Here is a 17,018-nt window from a genome sequence, read left to right on the forward strand (position 1 = left end):
TTCAGGAGTGACGGACATATGAATCCACCCCTCCCACTGCGGTGCAGCGCGATGGTTCGAGATAGAAACCTCAACCAGTCTCTCCCGTTCCGGCCCGCCACGCAATAAGGTATGAGGGGTAGGTAGGAAGCAGTGTGTTCAGGAGTGACGGACATATGAATCCACCCCTCCCACTGCGGTGCAGCGCGATGGTTCGAGATAGAAACCTCAACCAGTCTCTCCCGTTCCGGCCCGCCACGCAATAAGGTATGAGGGGTAGGTAGGAAGCAGTGTGTTCAGGAGTGACGGACATATGAATCCACCCCTCCCACTGCGGTGCAGCGCGATGGTTCGAGATAGAAACCTCAACCAGTCTCTCCCGTTCCGGCCCGCCACGCAATAAGGTATGAGGGGTAGGTAGGAATCAGTGTGTTCAGGAGTGACGGACATATGAATCCACCCCTCCCACTGCGGTGCAGCGCGATGGTTCGAGATAGAAACCTCAACCAGTCTCTCCCGTTCCGGCCCGCCACGCAATAAGGTATGAGGGGTAGGTAGGAAGCAGTGTGTTCAGGAGTGACGGACATATGAATCCACCCCTCCCACTGCGGTGCAGCGCGATGGTTCGAGATAGAAACCTCAACCAGTCTCTCCCGTTCCGGCCCGCCACGCAATAAGGTATGAGGGGTAGGTAGGAAGCAGTGTGTTCAGGAGTGACGGACATATGAATCCACCCCTCCCACTGCGGTGCAGCGCGATGGTTCGAGATAGAAACCTCAACCAGTCTCTCCCGTTCCGGCCCGCCACGCAATAAGGTATGAGGGGTAGGTAGGAATCAGTGTGTTCAGGAGTGACGGACATATGAATCCACCCCTCCCACTGCGGTGCAGCGCGATGGTTCGAGATAGAAACCTCAACCAGTCTCTCCCGTTCCGGCCCGCCACGCAATAAGGTATGAGGGGTAGGTAGGAAGCAGTGTGTTCAGGAGTGACGGACATATGAATCCACCCCTCCCACTGCGGTGCAGCGCGATGGTTCGAGATAGAAACCTCAACCAGTCTCTCCCGTTCCGGCCCGCCACGCAATAAGGTATGAGGGGTAGGTAGGAAGCAGTGTGTTCAGGAGTGACGGACATATGAATCCACCCCTCCCACTGCGGTGCAGCGCGATGGTTCGAGATAGAAACCTCAACCAGTCTCTCCCGTTCCGGCCCGCCACGCAATAAGGTATGAGGGGTAGGTAGGAATCAGTGTGTTCAGGAGTGACGGACATATGAATCCACCCCTCCCACTGCGGTGCAGCGCGATGGTTCGAGATAGAAACCTCAACCAGTCTCTCCCGTTCCGGCCCGCCACGCAATAAGGTATGAGGGGTAGGTAGGAAGCAGTGTGTTCAGGAGTGACGGACATATGAATCCACCCCTCCCACTGCGGTGCAGCGCGATGGTTCGAGATAGAAACCTCAACCAGTCTCTCCCGTTCCGGCCCGCCACGCAATAAGGTATGAGGGGTAGGTAGGAAGCAGTGTGTTCAGGAGTGACGGACATATGAATCCACCCCTCCCACTGCGGTGCAGCGCGATGGTTCGAGATAGAAACCTCAACCAGTCTCTCCCGTTCCGGCCCGCCACGCAATAAGGTATGAGGGGTAGGTAGGAAGCAGTGTGTTCAGGAGTGACGGACATATGAATCCACCCCTCCCACTGCGGTGCAGCGCGATGGTTCGAGATAGAAACCTCAACCAGTCTCTCCCGTTCCGGCCCGCCACGCAATAAGGTATGAGGGGTAGGTAGGAAGCAGTGTGTTCAGGAGTGACGGACATATGAATCCACCCCTCCCACTGCGGTGCAGCGCGATGGTTCGAGATAGAAACCTCAACCAGTCTCTCCCGTTCCGGCCCGCCACGCAATAAGGTATGAGGGGTAGGTAGGAAGCAGTGTGTTCAGGAGTGACGGACATATGAATCCACCCCTCCCACTGCGGTGCAGCGCGATGGTTCGAGATAGAAACCTCAACCAGTCTCTCCCGTTCCGGCCCGCCACGCAATAAGGTATGAGGGGTAGGTAGGAAGCAGTGTGTTCAGGAGTGACGGACATATGAATCCACCCCTCCCACTGCGGTGCAGCGCGATGGTTCGAGATAGAAACCTCAACCAGTCTCTCCCGTTCCGGCCCGCCACGCAATAAGGTATGAGGGGTAGGTAGGAATCAGTGTGTTCAGGAGTGACGGACATATGAATCCACCCCTCCCACTGCGGTGCAGCGCGATGGTTCGAGATAGAAACCTCAACCAGTCTCTCCCGTTCCGGCCCGCCACGCAATAAGGTATGAGGGGTAGGTAGGAAGCAGTGTGTTCAGGAGTGACGGACATATGAATCCACCCCTCCCACTGCGGTGCAGCGCGATGGTTCGAGATAGAAACCTCAACCAGTCTCTCCCGTTCCGGCCCGCCACGCAATAAGGTATGAGGGGTAGGTAGGAAGCAGTGTGTTCAGGAGTGACGGACATATGAATCCACCCCTCCCACTGCGGTGCAGCGCGATGGTTCGAGATAGAAACCTCAACCAGTCTCTCCCGTTCCGGCCCGCCACGCAATAAGGTATGAGGGGTAGGTAGGAATCAGTGTGTTCAGGAGTGACGGACATATGAATCCACCCCTCCCACTGCGGTGCAGCGCGATGGTTCGAGATAGAAACCTCAACCAGTCTCTCCCGTTCCGGCCCGCCACGCAATAAGGTATGAGGGGTAGGTAGGAAGCAGTGTGTTCAGGAGTGACGGACATATGAATCCACCCCTCCCACTGCGGTGCAGCGCGATGGTTCGAGATAGAAACCTCAACCAGTCTCTCCCGTTCCGGCCCGCCACGCAATAAGGTATGAGGGGTAGGTAGGAATCTTGGGGTCAGTGTGTTCAGGAGTGACGGACATATGAATCCACCCCTCCCACTGCGGTGCAGCGCGATGGTTCGAGATAGAAACCTCAACCAGTCTCTCCCGTTCCGGCCCGCCACGCAATAAGGTATGAGGGGTAGGTAGGAATCAGTGTGTTCAGGAGTGACGGACATATGAATCCACCCCTCCCACTGCGGTGCAGCGCGATGGTTCGAGATAGAAACCTCAACCAGTCTCTCCCGTTCCGGCCCGCCACGCAATAAGGTATGAGGGGTAGGTAGGAAGCAGTGTGTTCAGGAGTGACGGACATATGAATCCACCCCTCCCACTGCGGTGCAGCGCGATGGTTCGAGATAGAAACCTCAACCAGTCTCTCCCGTTCCGGCCCGCCACGCAATAAGGTATGAGGGGTAGGTAGGAATCAGTGTGTTCAGGAGTGACGGACATATGAATCCACCCCTCCCACTGCGGTGCAGCGCGATGGTTCGAGATAGAAACCTCAACCAGTCTCTCCCGTTCCGGCCCGCCACGCAATAAGGTATGAGGGGTAGGTAGGAAGCAGTGTGTTCAGGAGTGACGGACATATGAATCCACCCCTCCCACTGCGGTGCAGCGCGATGGTTCGAGATAGAAACCTCAACCAGTCTCTCCCGTTCCGGCCCGCCACGCAATAAGGTATGAGGGGTAGGTAGGAATCAGTGTGTTCAGGAGTGACGGACATATGAATCCACCCCTCCCACTGCGGTGCAGCGCGATGGTTCGAGATAGAAACCTCAACCAGTCTCTCCCGTTCCGGCCCGCCACGCAATAAGGTATGAGGGGTAGGTAGGAATCAGTGTGTTCAGGAGTGACGGACATATGAATCCACCCCTCCCACTGCGGTGCAGCGCGATGGTTCGAGATAGAAACCTCAACCAGTCTCTCCCGTTCCGGCCCGCCACGCAATAAGGTATGAGGGGTAGGTAGGAAGCAGTGTGTTCAGGAGTGACGGACATATGAATCCACCCCTCCCACTGCGGTGCAGCGCGATGGTTCGAGATAGAAACCTCAACCAGTCTCTCCCGTTCCGGCCCGCCACGCAATAAGGTATGAGGGGTAGGTAGGAATCTTGGGGTCAGTGTGTTCAGGAGTGACGGACATATGAATCCACCCCTCCCACTGCGGTGCAGCGCGATGGTTCGAGATAGAAACCTCAACCAGTCTCTCCCGTTCCGGCCCGCCACGCAATAAGGTATGAGGGGTAGGTAGGAATCAGTGTGTTCAGGAGTGACGGACATATGAATCCACCCCTCCCACTGCGGTGCAGCGCGATGGTTCGAGATAGAAACCTCAACCAGTCTCTCCCGTTCCGGCCCGCCACGCAATAAGGTATGAGGGGTAGGTAGGAAGCAGTGTGTTCAGGAGTGACGGACATATGAATCCACCCCTCCCACTGCGGTGCAGCGCGATGGTTCGAGATAGAAACCTCAACCAGTCTCTCCCGTTCCGGCCCGCCACGCAATAAGGTATGAGGGGTAGGTAGGAAGCAGTGTGTTCAGGAGTGACGGACATATGAATCCACCCCTCCCACTGCGGTGCAGCGCGATGGTTCGAGATAGAAACCTCAACCAGTCTCTCCCGTTCCGGCCCGCCACGCAATAAGGTATGAGGGGTAGGTAGGAAGCAGTGTGTTCAGGAGTGACGGACATATGAATCCACCCCTCCCACTGCGGTGCAGCGCGATGGTTCGAGATAGAAACCTCAACCAGTCTCTCCCGTTCCGGCCCGCCACGCAATAAGGTATGAGGGGTAGGTAGGAAGCAGTGTGTTCAGGAGTGACGGACATATGAATCCACCCCTCCCACTGCGGTGCAGCGCGATGGTTCGAGATAGAAACCTCAACCAGTCTCTCCCGTTCCGGCCCGCCACGCAATAAGGTATGAGGGGTAGGTAGGAAGCAGTGTGTTCAGGAGTGACGGACATATGAATCCACCCCTCCCACTGCGGTGCAGCGCGATGGTTCGAGATAGAAACCTCAACCAGTCTCTCCCGTTCCGGCCCGCCACGCAATAAGGTATGAGGGGTAGGTAGGAAGCAGTGTGTTCAGGAGTGACGGACATATGAATCCACCCCTCCCACTGCGGTGCAGCGCGATGGTTCGAGATAGAAACCTCAACCAGTCTCTCCCGTTCCGGCCCGCCACGCAATAAGGTATGAGGGGTAGGTAGGAAGCAGTGTGTTCAGGAGTGACGGACATATGAATCCACCCCTCCCACTGCGGTGCAGCGCGATGGTTCGAGATAGAAACCTCAACCAGTCTCTCCCGTTCCGGCCCGCCACGCAATAAGGTATGAGGGGTAGGTAGGAAGCAGTGTGTTCAGGAGTGACGGACATATGAATCCACCCCTCCCACTGCGGTGCAGCGCGATGGTTCGAGATAGAAACCTCAACCAGTCTCTCCCGTTCCGGCCCGCCACGCAATAAGGTATGAGGGGTAGGTAGGAAGCAGTGTGTTCAGGAGTGACGGACATATGAATCCACCCCTCCCACTGCGGTGCAGCGCGATGGTTCGAGATAGAAACCTCAACCAGTCTCTCCCGTTCCGGCCCGCCACGCAATAAGGTATGAGGGGTAGGTAGGAATCTTGGGGTCAGTGTGTTCAGGAGTGACGGACATATGAATCCACCCCTCCCACTGCGGTGCAGCGCGATGGTTCGAGATAGAAACCTCAACCAGTCTCTCCCGTTCCGGCCCGCCACGCAATAAGGTATGAGGGGTAGGTAGGAATCAGTGTGTTCAGGAGTGACGGACATATGAATCCACCCCTCCCACTGCGGTGCAGCGCGATGGTTCGAGATAGAAACCTCAACCAGTCTCTCCCGTTCCGGCCCGCCACGCAATAAGGTATGAGGGGTAGGTAGGAATCAGTGTGTTCAGGAGTGACGGACATATGAATCCACCCCTCCCACTGCGGTGCAGCGCGATGGTTCGAGATAGAAACCTCAACCAGTCTCTCCCGTTCCGGCCCGCCACGCAATAAGGTATGAGGGGTAGGTAGGAAGCAGTGTGTTCAGGAGTGACGGACATATGAATCCACCCCTCCCACTGCGGTGCAGCGCGATGGTTCGAGATAGAAACCTCAACCAGTCTCTCCCGTTCCGGCCCGCCACGCAATAAGGTATGAGGGGTAGGTAGGAAGCAGTGTGTTCAGGAGTGACGGACATATGAATCCACCCCTCCCACTGCGGTGCAGCGCGATGGTTCGAGATAGAAACCTCAACCAGTCTCTCCCGTTCCGGCCCGCCACGCAATAAGGTATGAGGGGTAGGTAGGAATCTTGGGGTCAGTGTGTTCAGGAGTGACGGACATATGAATCCACCCCTCCCACTGCGGTGCAGCGCGATGGTTCGAGATAGAAACCTCAACCAGTCTCTCCCGTTCCGGCCCGCCACGCAATAAGGTATGAGGGGTAGGTAGGAATCAGTGTGTTCAGGAGTGACGGACATATGAATCCACCCCTCCCACTGCGGTGCAGCGCGATGGTTCGAGATAGAAACCTCAACCAGTCTCTCCCGTTCCGGCCCGCCACGCAATAAGGTATGAGGGGTAGGTAGGAATCAGTGTGTTCAGGAGTGACGGACATATGAATCCACCCCTCCCACTGCGGTGCAGCGCGATGGTTCGAGATAGAAACCTCAACCAGTCTCTCCCGTTCCGGCCCGCCACGCAATAAGGTATGAGGGGTAGGTAGGAAGCAGTGTGTTCAGGAGTGACGGACATATGAATCCACCCCTCCCACTGCGGTGCAGCGCGATGGTTCGAGATAGAAACCTCAACCAGTCTCTCCCGTTCCGGCCCGCCACGCAATAAGGTATGAGGGGTAGGTAGGAATCAGTGTGTTCAGGAGTGACGGACATATGAATCCACCCCTCCCACTGCGGTGCAGCGCGATGGTTCGAGATAGAAACCTCAACCAGTCTCTCCCGTTCCGGCCCGCCACGCAATAAGGTATGAGGGGTAGGTAGGAAGCAGTGTGTTCAGGAGTGACGGACATATGAATCCACCCCTCCCACTGCGGTGCAGCGCGATGGTTCGAGATAGAAACCTCAACCAGTCTCTCCCGTTCCGGCCCGCCACGCAATAAGGTATGAGGGGTAGGTAGGAATCTTGGGGTCAGTGTGTTCAGGAGTGACGGACATATGAATCCACCCCTCCCACTGCGGTGCAGCGCGATGGTTCGAGATAGAAACCTCAACCAGTCTCTCCCGTTCCGGCCCGCCACGCAATAAGGTATGAGGGGTAGGTAGGAATCTTGGGGTCAGTGTGTTCAGGAGTGACGGACATATGAATCCACCCCTCCCACTGCGGTGCAGCGCGATGGTTCGAGATAGAAACCTCAACCAGTCTCTCCCGTTCCGGCCCGCCACGCAATAAGGTATGAGGGGTAGGTAGGAAGCAGTGTGTTCAGGAGTGACGGACATATGAATCCACCCCTCCCACTGCGGTGCAGCGCGATGGTTCGAGATAGAAACCTCAACCAGTCTCTCCCGTTCCGGCCCGCCACGCAATAAGGTATGAGGGGTAGGTAGGAATCTTGGGGTCAGTGTGTTCAGGAGTGACGGACATATGAATCCACCCCTCCCACTGCGGTGCAGCGCGATGGTTCGAGATAGAAACCTCAACCAGTCTCTCCCGTTCCGGCCCGCCACGCAATAAGGTATGAGGGGTAGGTAGGAATCTTGGGGTCAGTGTGTTCAGGAGTGACGGACATATGAATCCACCCCTCCCACTGCGGTGCAGCGCGATGGTTCGAGATAGAAACCTCAACCAGTCTCTCCCGTTCCGGCCCGCCACGCAATAAGGTATGAGGGGTAGGTAGGAAGCAGTGTGTTCAGGAGTGACGGACATATGAATCCACCCCTCCCACTGCGGTGCAGCGCGATGGTCGAGATCTCAACCAGTCTCTCCCGTTCCGGCCCGCCACGCAATAAGGTATGAGGGGTAGGTAGGAATCTTGGGGTCAGTGTGTTCAGGAGTGACGGACATATGAATCCACCCCTCCCACTGCGGTGCAGCGCGATGGTTCGAGATAGAAACCTCAACCAGTCTCTCCCGTTCCGGCCCGCCACGCAATAAGGTATGAGGGGTAGGTAGGAATCAGTGTGTTCAGGAGTGACGGACATATGAATCCACCCCTCCCACTGCGGTGCAGCGCGATGGTTCGAGATAGAAACCTCAACCAGTCTCTCCCGTTCCGGCCCGCCACGCAATAAGGTATGAGGGGTAGGTAGGAATCAGTGTGTTCAGGAGTGACGGACATATGAATCCACCCCTCCCACTGCGGTGCAGCGCGATGGTTCGAGATAGAAACCTCAACCAGTCTCTCCCGTTCCGGCCCGCCACGCAATAAGGTATGAGGGGTAGGTAGGAATCAGTGTGTTCAGGAGTGACGGACATATGAATCCACCCCTCCCACTGCGGTGCAGCGCGATGGTTCGAGATAGAAACCTCAACCAGTCTCTCCCGTTCCGGCCCGCCACGCAATAAGGTATGAGGGGTAGGTAGGAATCAGTGTGTTCAGGAGTGACGGACATATGAATCCACCCCTCCCACTGCGGTGCAGCGCGATGGTCGAGATCTCAACCAGTCTCTCCCGTTCCGGCCCGCCACGCAGTAAGTGGGCAGACCTAGAAAAACCTCACCCCATGAACCCGGCACCCCTGCAAATCACCAAACGTAACGAACCACTTGGGGAGACCTATAGCTGAGGTGTTGGTTATCCAATAAATGGTTCCCGGGGCGGCGGTATCCACACCCACTTCCCAAATTGCATATACTGTACTGTGTTTTGAAATATCAAACTACTTTTAAAAATGAAAGGAATGTTTCACTTTATTGAAATTACCTTCACAAAATCTAAGAATTTCATAACAATTATTCCTAACTTCCATAAAAAATAGTATAAATCTTACTAACAAAAAGTAATTTTATTAATAAAAAATAGTTATCTAAATTGTGTAATTTTTTTGTGATTTCTGCATTTTTCGTGAAAAAGTTATTACATAACATTTGGCGGATTATTTGGATTTTAAATCACAGGTTCCTGTATTCAACAGAAGCCCCCTTTATGGAGTGATATTACAAGTTAAGATACTTAAATGCATAATAAAAATTATCATTTTATTATATGCATTTGATTGCTTTGTTATGATTCAATCCAACCAGTAGGTATTTAAACACATCGTCTGGAAAGTCGTGAGAAAAACGATGCAAACGAAATGTTACTAATCTAAAAAATATGTTAATCGAAAACTTACCAAGGTTAACTCATCTAGGAGGTAGAGCGGTGATTGGCTAGAAAGTCGTGACGTAACCAGAAGCCCATTTTCCTCTGGTATATTTGAATTTACTGCAATAAAAGTGGCGTAGCGTCAGAATGCATTTGCAATGATTTATATATAATGCGTTGGTTATATTATACTAATTATTAAAACCAATGTACGAAATAAAAGGGAAAAATTCTTGGAATATTTGCAGTCTTTGAAAAACTTAAGTATTTACATGCTTTTTGACTACCGCACTTTGATTTTCGACCAAAATAAAGCTAACAAACGAGCAGAAAAAGTTGACTTTACTCTTTTGCCTAAAATTGTAAAATATTACGTAGAAATATTGAAGAACCATTATCATGTTCTTTAAATTTCAAAATGCCGTACTGAATACCTAACTAAAAACCTAATTTTTCTTGTGTATTTTGAAATAAGGTTGTGTATTTAATTTATTATACACTTACACTGTGCACAAGTATATAAACATATATGGGTACAAAACCCCCTTGATTTCTTTTCTGGGTGCGCCCTGCTATACAGTCTTTATCAGTTTTTATAAGTTTAAACATTTTTAGATCGTCGGTGAAAAGTAAAACATTAACATTATTATAATAATATATAAAAAAATATAATAATATATAAAAAATATAAAATAAATATAATACTACATAAAAATATACAATAATATATAAAATAAATACAAATATCAAAATATTACGAAATGTACACGATTGCCAACTTTTACGGACTAACTTAAATAAACTTCATCAATCTTCAGAAATGTCGAGTAACACGATTTTCCAAAACTCATTATAATATCTTAAATGCATACGAATTGAATAATATTAAATTAACACCAGTGTCAAAAATTCGTGACCTAGGCGTAATATTCGATGAAAACTTGTATGAATTATATAACTAATAAGGAATTAAAAATGCTTGGCTTCCTTTGCAGAACTTCAACTGATTTTAAGACCTTAGTAATAATTATTAATTATTAATAATAATTATTAATTATACTGACATAATTCTCCTGTCGGACAGTATTAGTAGATGCATTAGATTCATGAAACTGGCGTAATTAAAGTATTCAATTGGAATTCCGAGCTTAAAACTCACGTATCTAAGAAATTTGTGCTTATCTCTTTCTATATTGTTATAGTGAACTATATAAAAAGGGGACCAAATAGTGAATTATATTCCACTTGACTTCCAACTAATGAAATATGGAGGATTCTCGAACAATAATAGTGAATAATTCTTATTTGAATATTCTCTTGGTTGTGTCACACATATGCATTTACAACTTAATTCACAGTTCTGCCATTGTTGCCACTATTAAAATCTATGTGCCGACTAGAAACACAAGACAAAATGTAACATTCATTTGCAATACATACACAACCAACTATCAGACACACTCACTAATCAGTAGGATGCATGATCTGGGCAAAAAGTTTGGAGGTACTATTAGTATATTTATTTATTCACTCCATTTGTAGAGCTAAGCGTAATCTATACCAGCACTTTGTTGAATCCTACAAATTATCGTAGCGATGATAATGTAGTTTTAGTGATTTATCTTATATGTAGTATTGTTCTAGTTTATACATTATTTTCATTAATGTTACATGTTTTACTAATATTGTTTTATATTCAGTTTATCAGTTTACTGTCATTTCATTATTTAAAATGTTTGTGTATAGTTTTCGATAGCTCACTAGGCATGTTCTTAACCCTAGAACCGTACCCATCATAGATCATACACTAACAGTACCCAGGGGTACTGGAGTACCCCGTTAAATAAAACATCTTTTTTACGTGAGAAAAAACATTTATTCAAAATTAACTTACATAGACTGTTATGGCACTTATTTCAGTCTTACATAATACAATAAAGCTTAATTAAAAGTAACTTTTCTTAACAATTTTGGCAAATCTTTGTTTGGTGCTCTAAACATATGAAACGTTTACATTTCTGACATTGAGCGCGTGACTTACGATCTTTTGACCTGGGACAAAATGAACATCTTCCAGATTCTGATTTTGAAGGGGTTGTAGCATCATAAGACCGCTTTTTTCCTAATATTCCGCCAATACTTTCTTGGAGATGCATCGGCAAAGTTTTGTATAAAAATCGATCCTCCAAGTGAGGTTTTATAAGGTCAAAAGCTAAAGTCTTCAGATAAGTTCGTCTATTCTTGAAGACTTGTTTTCCGGTAGCGTTAGATGAATGCAGTAATATCATAGAATTGATTCCGACGATATTCAAAATTCCATAGAAGACACAAAGGCTCCAGCGACGAGTTTTACGAGACACACTGTATGTATGACAAAGTTGATCAAACGTAACCACACCCCCCTTGGTTTGGTTGTAAAAACTTATTATTTCTGGTAAATCAACAGATTTTTCTTGGTCTGGTTGGAAGTGTGTAGTGGAAAGCATAAGCACGTTTTTCTTTTTTCTTTTGTTTAGCTTTGGAGGCACATATGATAGTAAAGTAAGTTCATTATGAAAAGCAAAAATTGAGGATATTCATAAAGTCAGCAATAATTTCATCAGGTTCATCTTCCAATTCATCCCCAAGAACCACATCTTCTTCATCATCAGCATACAGAAGAAGGCGATGAATTTCATCTCGCGATAGATTTTGACGTAAAGCCATCTAAAAAAAAGAATTATTCAAGTTACACGCAACTAAATGCAAAATACCTAAATATAATAAATAATTACACATTTTTTCCAAAACAAAGTTATGTGTAAGGTTATTATGCAAATAAAAATAACATTCAAATAAAGAAATACGCATCAAATAGCACAATAACATGCTTTATTTCGCAAAAACATTAAAATCATAGTAATGAAAATAATTACCTTAACCGTACCCTGGGGTACTGGAGCGCCCCACGCACGTTTTGCCACGACCACACACTAGCAGGACTCCCGCTCGACTGATGCTTCGAAGCGACTCCCCCCCACTTGCAAATACGCGGCGGCAAGAAAAGATCCGTTGTGAAACGAAAAAGTTATCGCAAATTTTCAAAAAAAAAAAAAATTTGTACCCCAGGGTACGGTTCTAGGGTTAAAATCCATGTAAAAGCCTGGCTGGGCGTAAAACCAAATAAAATAAAATACTATAAGTATATTTACGTTCTCGTTTATGAAAAGTAAAAAGAAAACTAGGTCTTAATGTCACCCCTGTGGTACACCGCTTGTAGTCTCAAATTTATAAGAAGAGTAGGGTTTTTTGCCACTCTTTCGATTAGATAGTTCAAATTATATTTTCCGATTACACCATCAATTCCCGTACGTGTTATGTTATGTTACTTATAAGGCGAGGGACAACGTTTCGTATTCAGCTTTCAGTTCAGTCCAAAATAGATCGCAGCCGTGACTGGTCACATAAATTCAACACAGCAGTGTACACATTTTTGGTAAATATGCTTGTTTGATGTGTTTCATTTCGATAAGTTTCGCCTCAAAACTCCCGATTGCACATTTATTGCACAAATACACGTTTTATATGATTTATTATTATTATTGTTAACCTTAAACATGAAATAAACTAAATATATTACTGTTAGCATTTCCTCTGTAAATCAACCATCTTTGGACAGTTCATTAAAAATACATTGTTGTGTGCAGGAGTGTAACTGTCAATTTTGGAAAGAGTAGACAACGTCAAATATCTGAGTTTAATAATTGATCACAATTTAAAATGGAACAATCACATTAATATATTAAGAAACAAAATAAGAAGGCTAGCCTACATTTTCAAAAATCTAGAAACATATTGGACAAAGTTACACTAAAAATTGTATATTATGCTCTTGTTCAATCAATGCTTTTATATAATGTTGTCTGTTGGGGTTCTTGTAACAAGACTACCCTAGAGCCTTTGAATGTTGCGCAAAAATTAATTTAAATAATAATATATAAGAGAAATTTTATGTATTCATCAAAGTTATTACAAAGTGAAAGTAAAATTATGACAGTAAGGCAGTTGTACATAATACAGGCTCTCTGTAAATTTTTCAACAACACTATTACTGCCAAAAGATCTCAACAAGTGAGCAACACAAGAATGGGTTCTTCTATAATGTATCAGCCGGTGTATACCAGAACATCCTTCGGACGAAGGAGTTTCTCATATAAAGCTCCGTTGCTATATAATATGCTTGGTGAAAATATAAAAACTATATGTACGTTAAATTCATTCAAGAAAATAGTCAAAATCTCTGTATTAGCTGAGAGTGATGATTTTGAATCACCCATATTGTAGCTTATATCATAATTCCGTGTGGAAGCTCTCTTTCGATACAATCCTTATTTGATCCTTTCCTTACTGCATATGTACTTATTTACTTCTAAAAAAAATTATTTTTTATTTTACCGACTTTATGTCCGGGTTTAATCGTCCCCATAGGAAAAACTAAACCCTTCGACACACTTTTCCACAAATGATCATCTAGTCAATCAACATTATGCAAGTGCATTATATAAGCAAAATAAATAAAAAAAAACAATACAAGAACAACACGTCAACCCAACAGAGATCAAATGGGAAAATAATTCACCGACTCCAGATATTTTCATATCAGAGGGTTCGGCTCGGTAGAATTCCTAACAGGGCCTGTAAATCCTACTGATCCTTCAACATAAATATTTAAAAAATCTTTCGTTATCCAACATGTATTTAAATTTTATATATAAATTTTTTGATAGATCTAATACGCCTAAATTTTTAATTAGAGAGCTAGGTATAATGCCAGTAGCCGAAATAACGAATGGTAATATTTTTATGGTATGAGAATGCCAAATTCTTTTTATCTCATTTCCTAAATCTGTATTATTATTATGTGCTTATTATTATTTACTTTAATTATTATCTAGCTAATTTATTTACTTAATATTTATTATTATTATGATTTACTTTTACTTTTAACGGTTATTATTTACCTATTTTTATTTAGCTATTTTATTTTTTCTTATAATTTATTATTCATACTATCCATCTTTTAATTGTTAGTATGGTTACCCTATGGTTGTGTCTGATAAGCCAGCACCTTGTACTTTAGTTAACAGAAGAAAATTATTGTTGCCAACTTACTATAAACGTACTGCCCAGTGCTTCTTTTGTTGACATTTTTGTTTTATTTTTCGTACATTAGTTACTAAAATTTAGTTTATTTTTGTCTACCGGTCTCGACACAACCGTGTCATTAACTTTTCTTTTTTGGGTTTAAATTTAATGTTATTATTATATTAAGTTAACATATATGTATTTTTTTTAAATGATGTAAATGTAAAGCTGCACATCTTGATACAGGAATGCCCTGGTGAGATATGCAGAGTATGTTTTTTATGTTAAAAACTGTTTTTTGAATAAATAAATAAATTATAAAAACATTAAAGATCTAAATTAGTATATTATTGCGGTCTGACTGATGCTTGCAGGTATTATATGATAATTACTCTGAAAAACTTGTTGTTTTTAAAGTGTAATTAGATTTTTACACGTAATGTATTTTATTTGATGCTATCCATGATAAAGTCATACGTTTTATGTAATGTTCAACATAAGCCATGTTAAAGTCCTTCAAGAAGAGGGTTTAGAACTCATTGTGGGATATTGGAATTGGATTCGTGTTAAATAAAAATGTTTGTGAAAGTTTCCTGCAAAAACAAAGAGTATTTATTTTTCTAAATCATCATTTATCAATTCAAACTAGTGGAATATTTTCATTGTAATCTTCTACACAGAGTCATTAACAACTTAATTTACAGTCCTGCCATCGTTGCCACTATTAAAATCTATGTGCCAACTAGGAACACAAGTCAAAATGTAACATTATTCTGCAATACATACACAATCAACTATCAGACACACTCACTAACCAATAGGTTGAATGTCTGGTCAACATGTTAGGGGGTACTCTTGATATATTTATTAACTCCGTTTATAGAACATCAATTCCCGTACATTGGAACAGAAACCTCAAAGGAGTATTTCTGTATTCCATGAAAAACTAACATATTAAAAACACTAATTTCGGTTATGCCTCTGTTATGTGGTTATAACTCCGTTTCAATAAACGTTTGCTTTGAATTTAATTTGCATTTTCATAAGTGGCAGTGTTTGTTTGTAGAATTCAATAAAGTACCTACCTATAATGTTATATTTTTAATATAAAATTATTTGAATTGCCATTTTAAAAATTTGTATAGAATAAATCAGAGTACCTAAGAGTAATATTTGAATATGAAGTCCCAGATCCATCATTGCAACATTTTATAACAATCAAGCAAGGGATAATTTTCTATACAAATTGAAAACTTACCTAAAAGCCACAACACCCAGCAGCAATAAATTAAACACATACGATTTAGGATTATCGCAAGATGCCAAAAGAATTTATATATCAGATCATCTAACACAAAAAGGCAAATTTTTATTAGCGCAAACAAAACGATTCGCCAGAGAGAACAACTTCAAATATGCGTGGTCAGCGTCAGGACGTACCCTACTAAAACAATCTGATAGCTCCAAAATCATAACAGTTAACAATGCCAATGACCTTGACCGTTTAAAACGTCAGAACATCTGACTACAACTTCTCTCCATTATTAAGACTACAAAAGAAGCTATTTTCAAATGTTCTCATTTCAAGTTTAGTTATCCACTCAGTTCTTATATTACAGTGAAAAGCTATTACGTCATTCCGATTTTAATAGAATTTAAATCTTGTAAACATACATACTGCAAAATCATATGCACATTGTTTTTAGTGTTATTATATGTTCTCTTGATAAATTATGTAAGCACTGGATGTTAATTCATTTATCATATAAAATCAATTCCAATTGAAGTACTTACCTTATGTTTGTTCATTTGTTATTTTTAATTTACTTAAAGAAATTTTAATTTTGTAATCATAATTTCCTTTCTTGGTTTTTTCACGAGTCACGCCACTATTTTCAATATGTCACTACATCGTCGATTCAATTTACCTAGCGTCTATAAATTTTTTGGTTTTAATTTACTTTAATAAAGAAAATTTTTTAATAGTAATTTCATTTCCGGGCTTTTTCACTAGTCGTAACAATTTTTTCGACAGGATATTACATCGTCAAAAAAATGTTTTCTCATTTTTTTATTATTATTATTATGGTATGAAATTATATTTAATCCCATACTCTCAGTAAAGCTATACATATCTCATAAAAAAATAATATCTTATACTCATTTTTATGAATTTTACATTCATTTAGCAATAGCAACTGTCTTTATCATAAGTCATTTGTCAATGGGTAACAATATACTTATATAAATTTTCATAGATTAGAAAGAAAACCTCACTCCAAATAACCCACACAAGATCAAAATCATATCTCTATATATTTTTATTTATTTATTTATTTATTAAAAAAACAGTTTTTACATAAAAAAACATACTCTGCACATCTCACTAGGGCATTCCTGTATCAAGATGTGCAGCTTTACAAAAATATCATTAAAAAAATACATAGATATATGTAAACTTAAAATAATAACAACATTAAATTTAAACCAACAAAATAAAAGTTTATGACACGGTCGTTTCGAGACCGGTAGACAAAAATAAACAAAATTTTAGTAACAAGTGTATGAAAAAATAAAAACGAAAATGTCAACAAAAGAAGCATTAGTAAGTAAGTTGGCAACAATAATATTCTTCTGTTAACTAAAGTACAAGGTACCTGTGCTGGCTTATCAGACACAAGCATAGGGTAACCATACTAACAATAACATATTCATTATGTAATTATTCTTATAAATTTGCTTTTTCTTCATTTTTTCAT

This window comes from Hesperophylax consimilis, chromosome 8, assembly GCF_061612785.1.
Source record: "Hesperophylax consimilis isolate HC1 chromosome 8, BYU_Hcon_1.0, whole genome shotgun sequence".
NCBI classification, from domain to species: domain Eukaryota; kingdom Metazoa; phylum Arthropoda; class Insecta; order Trichoptera; family Limnephilidae; genus Hesperophylax; species Hesperophylax consimilis.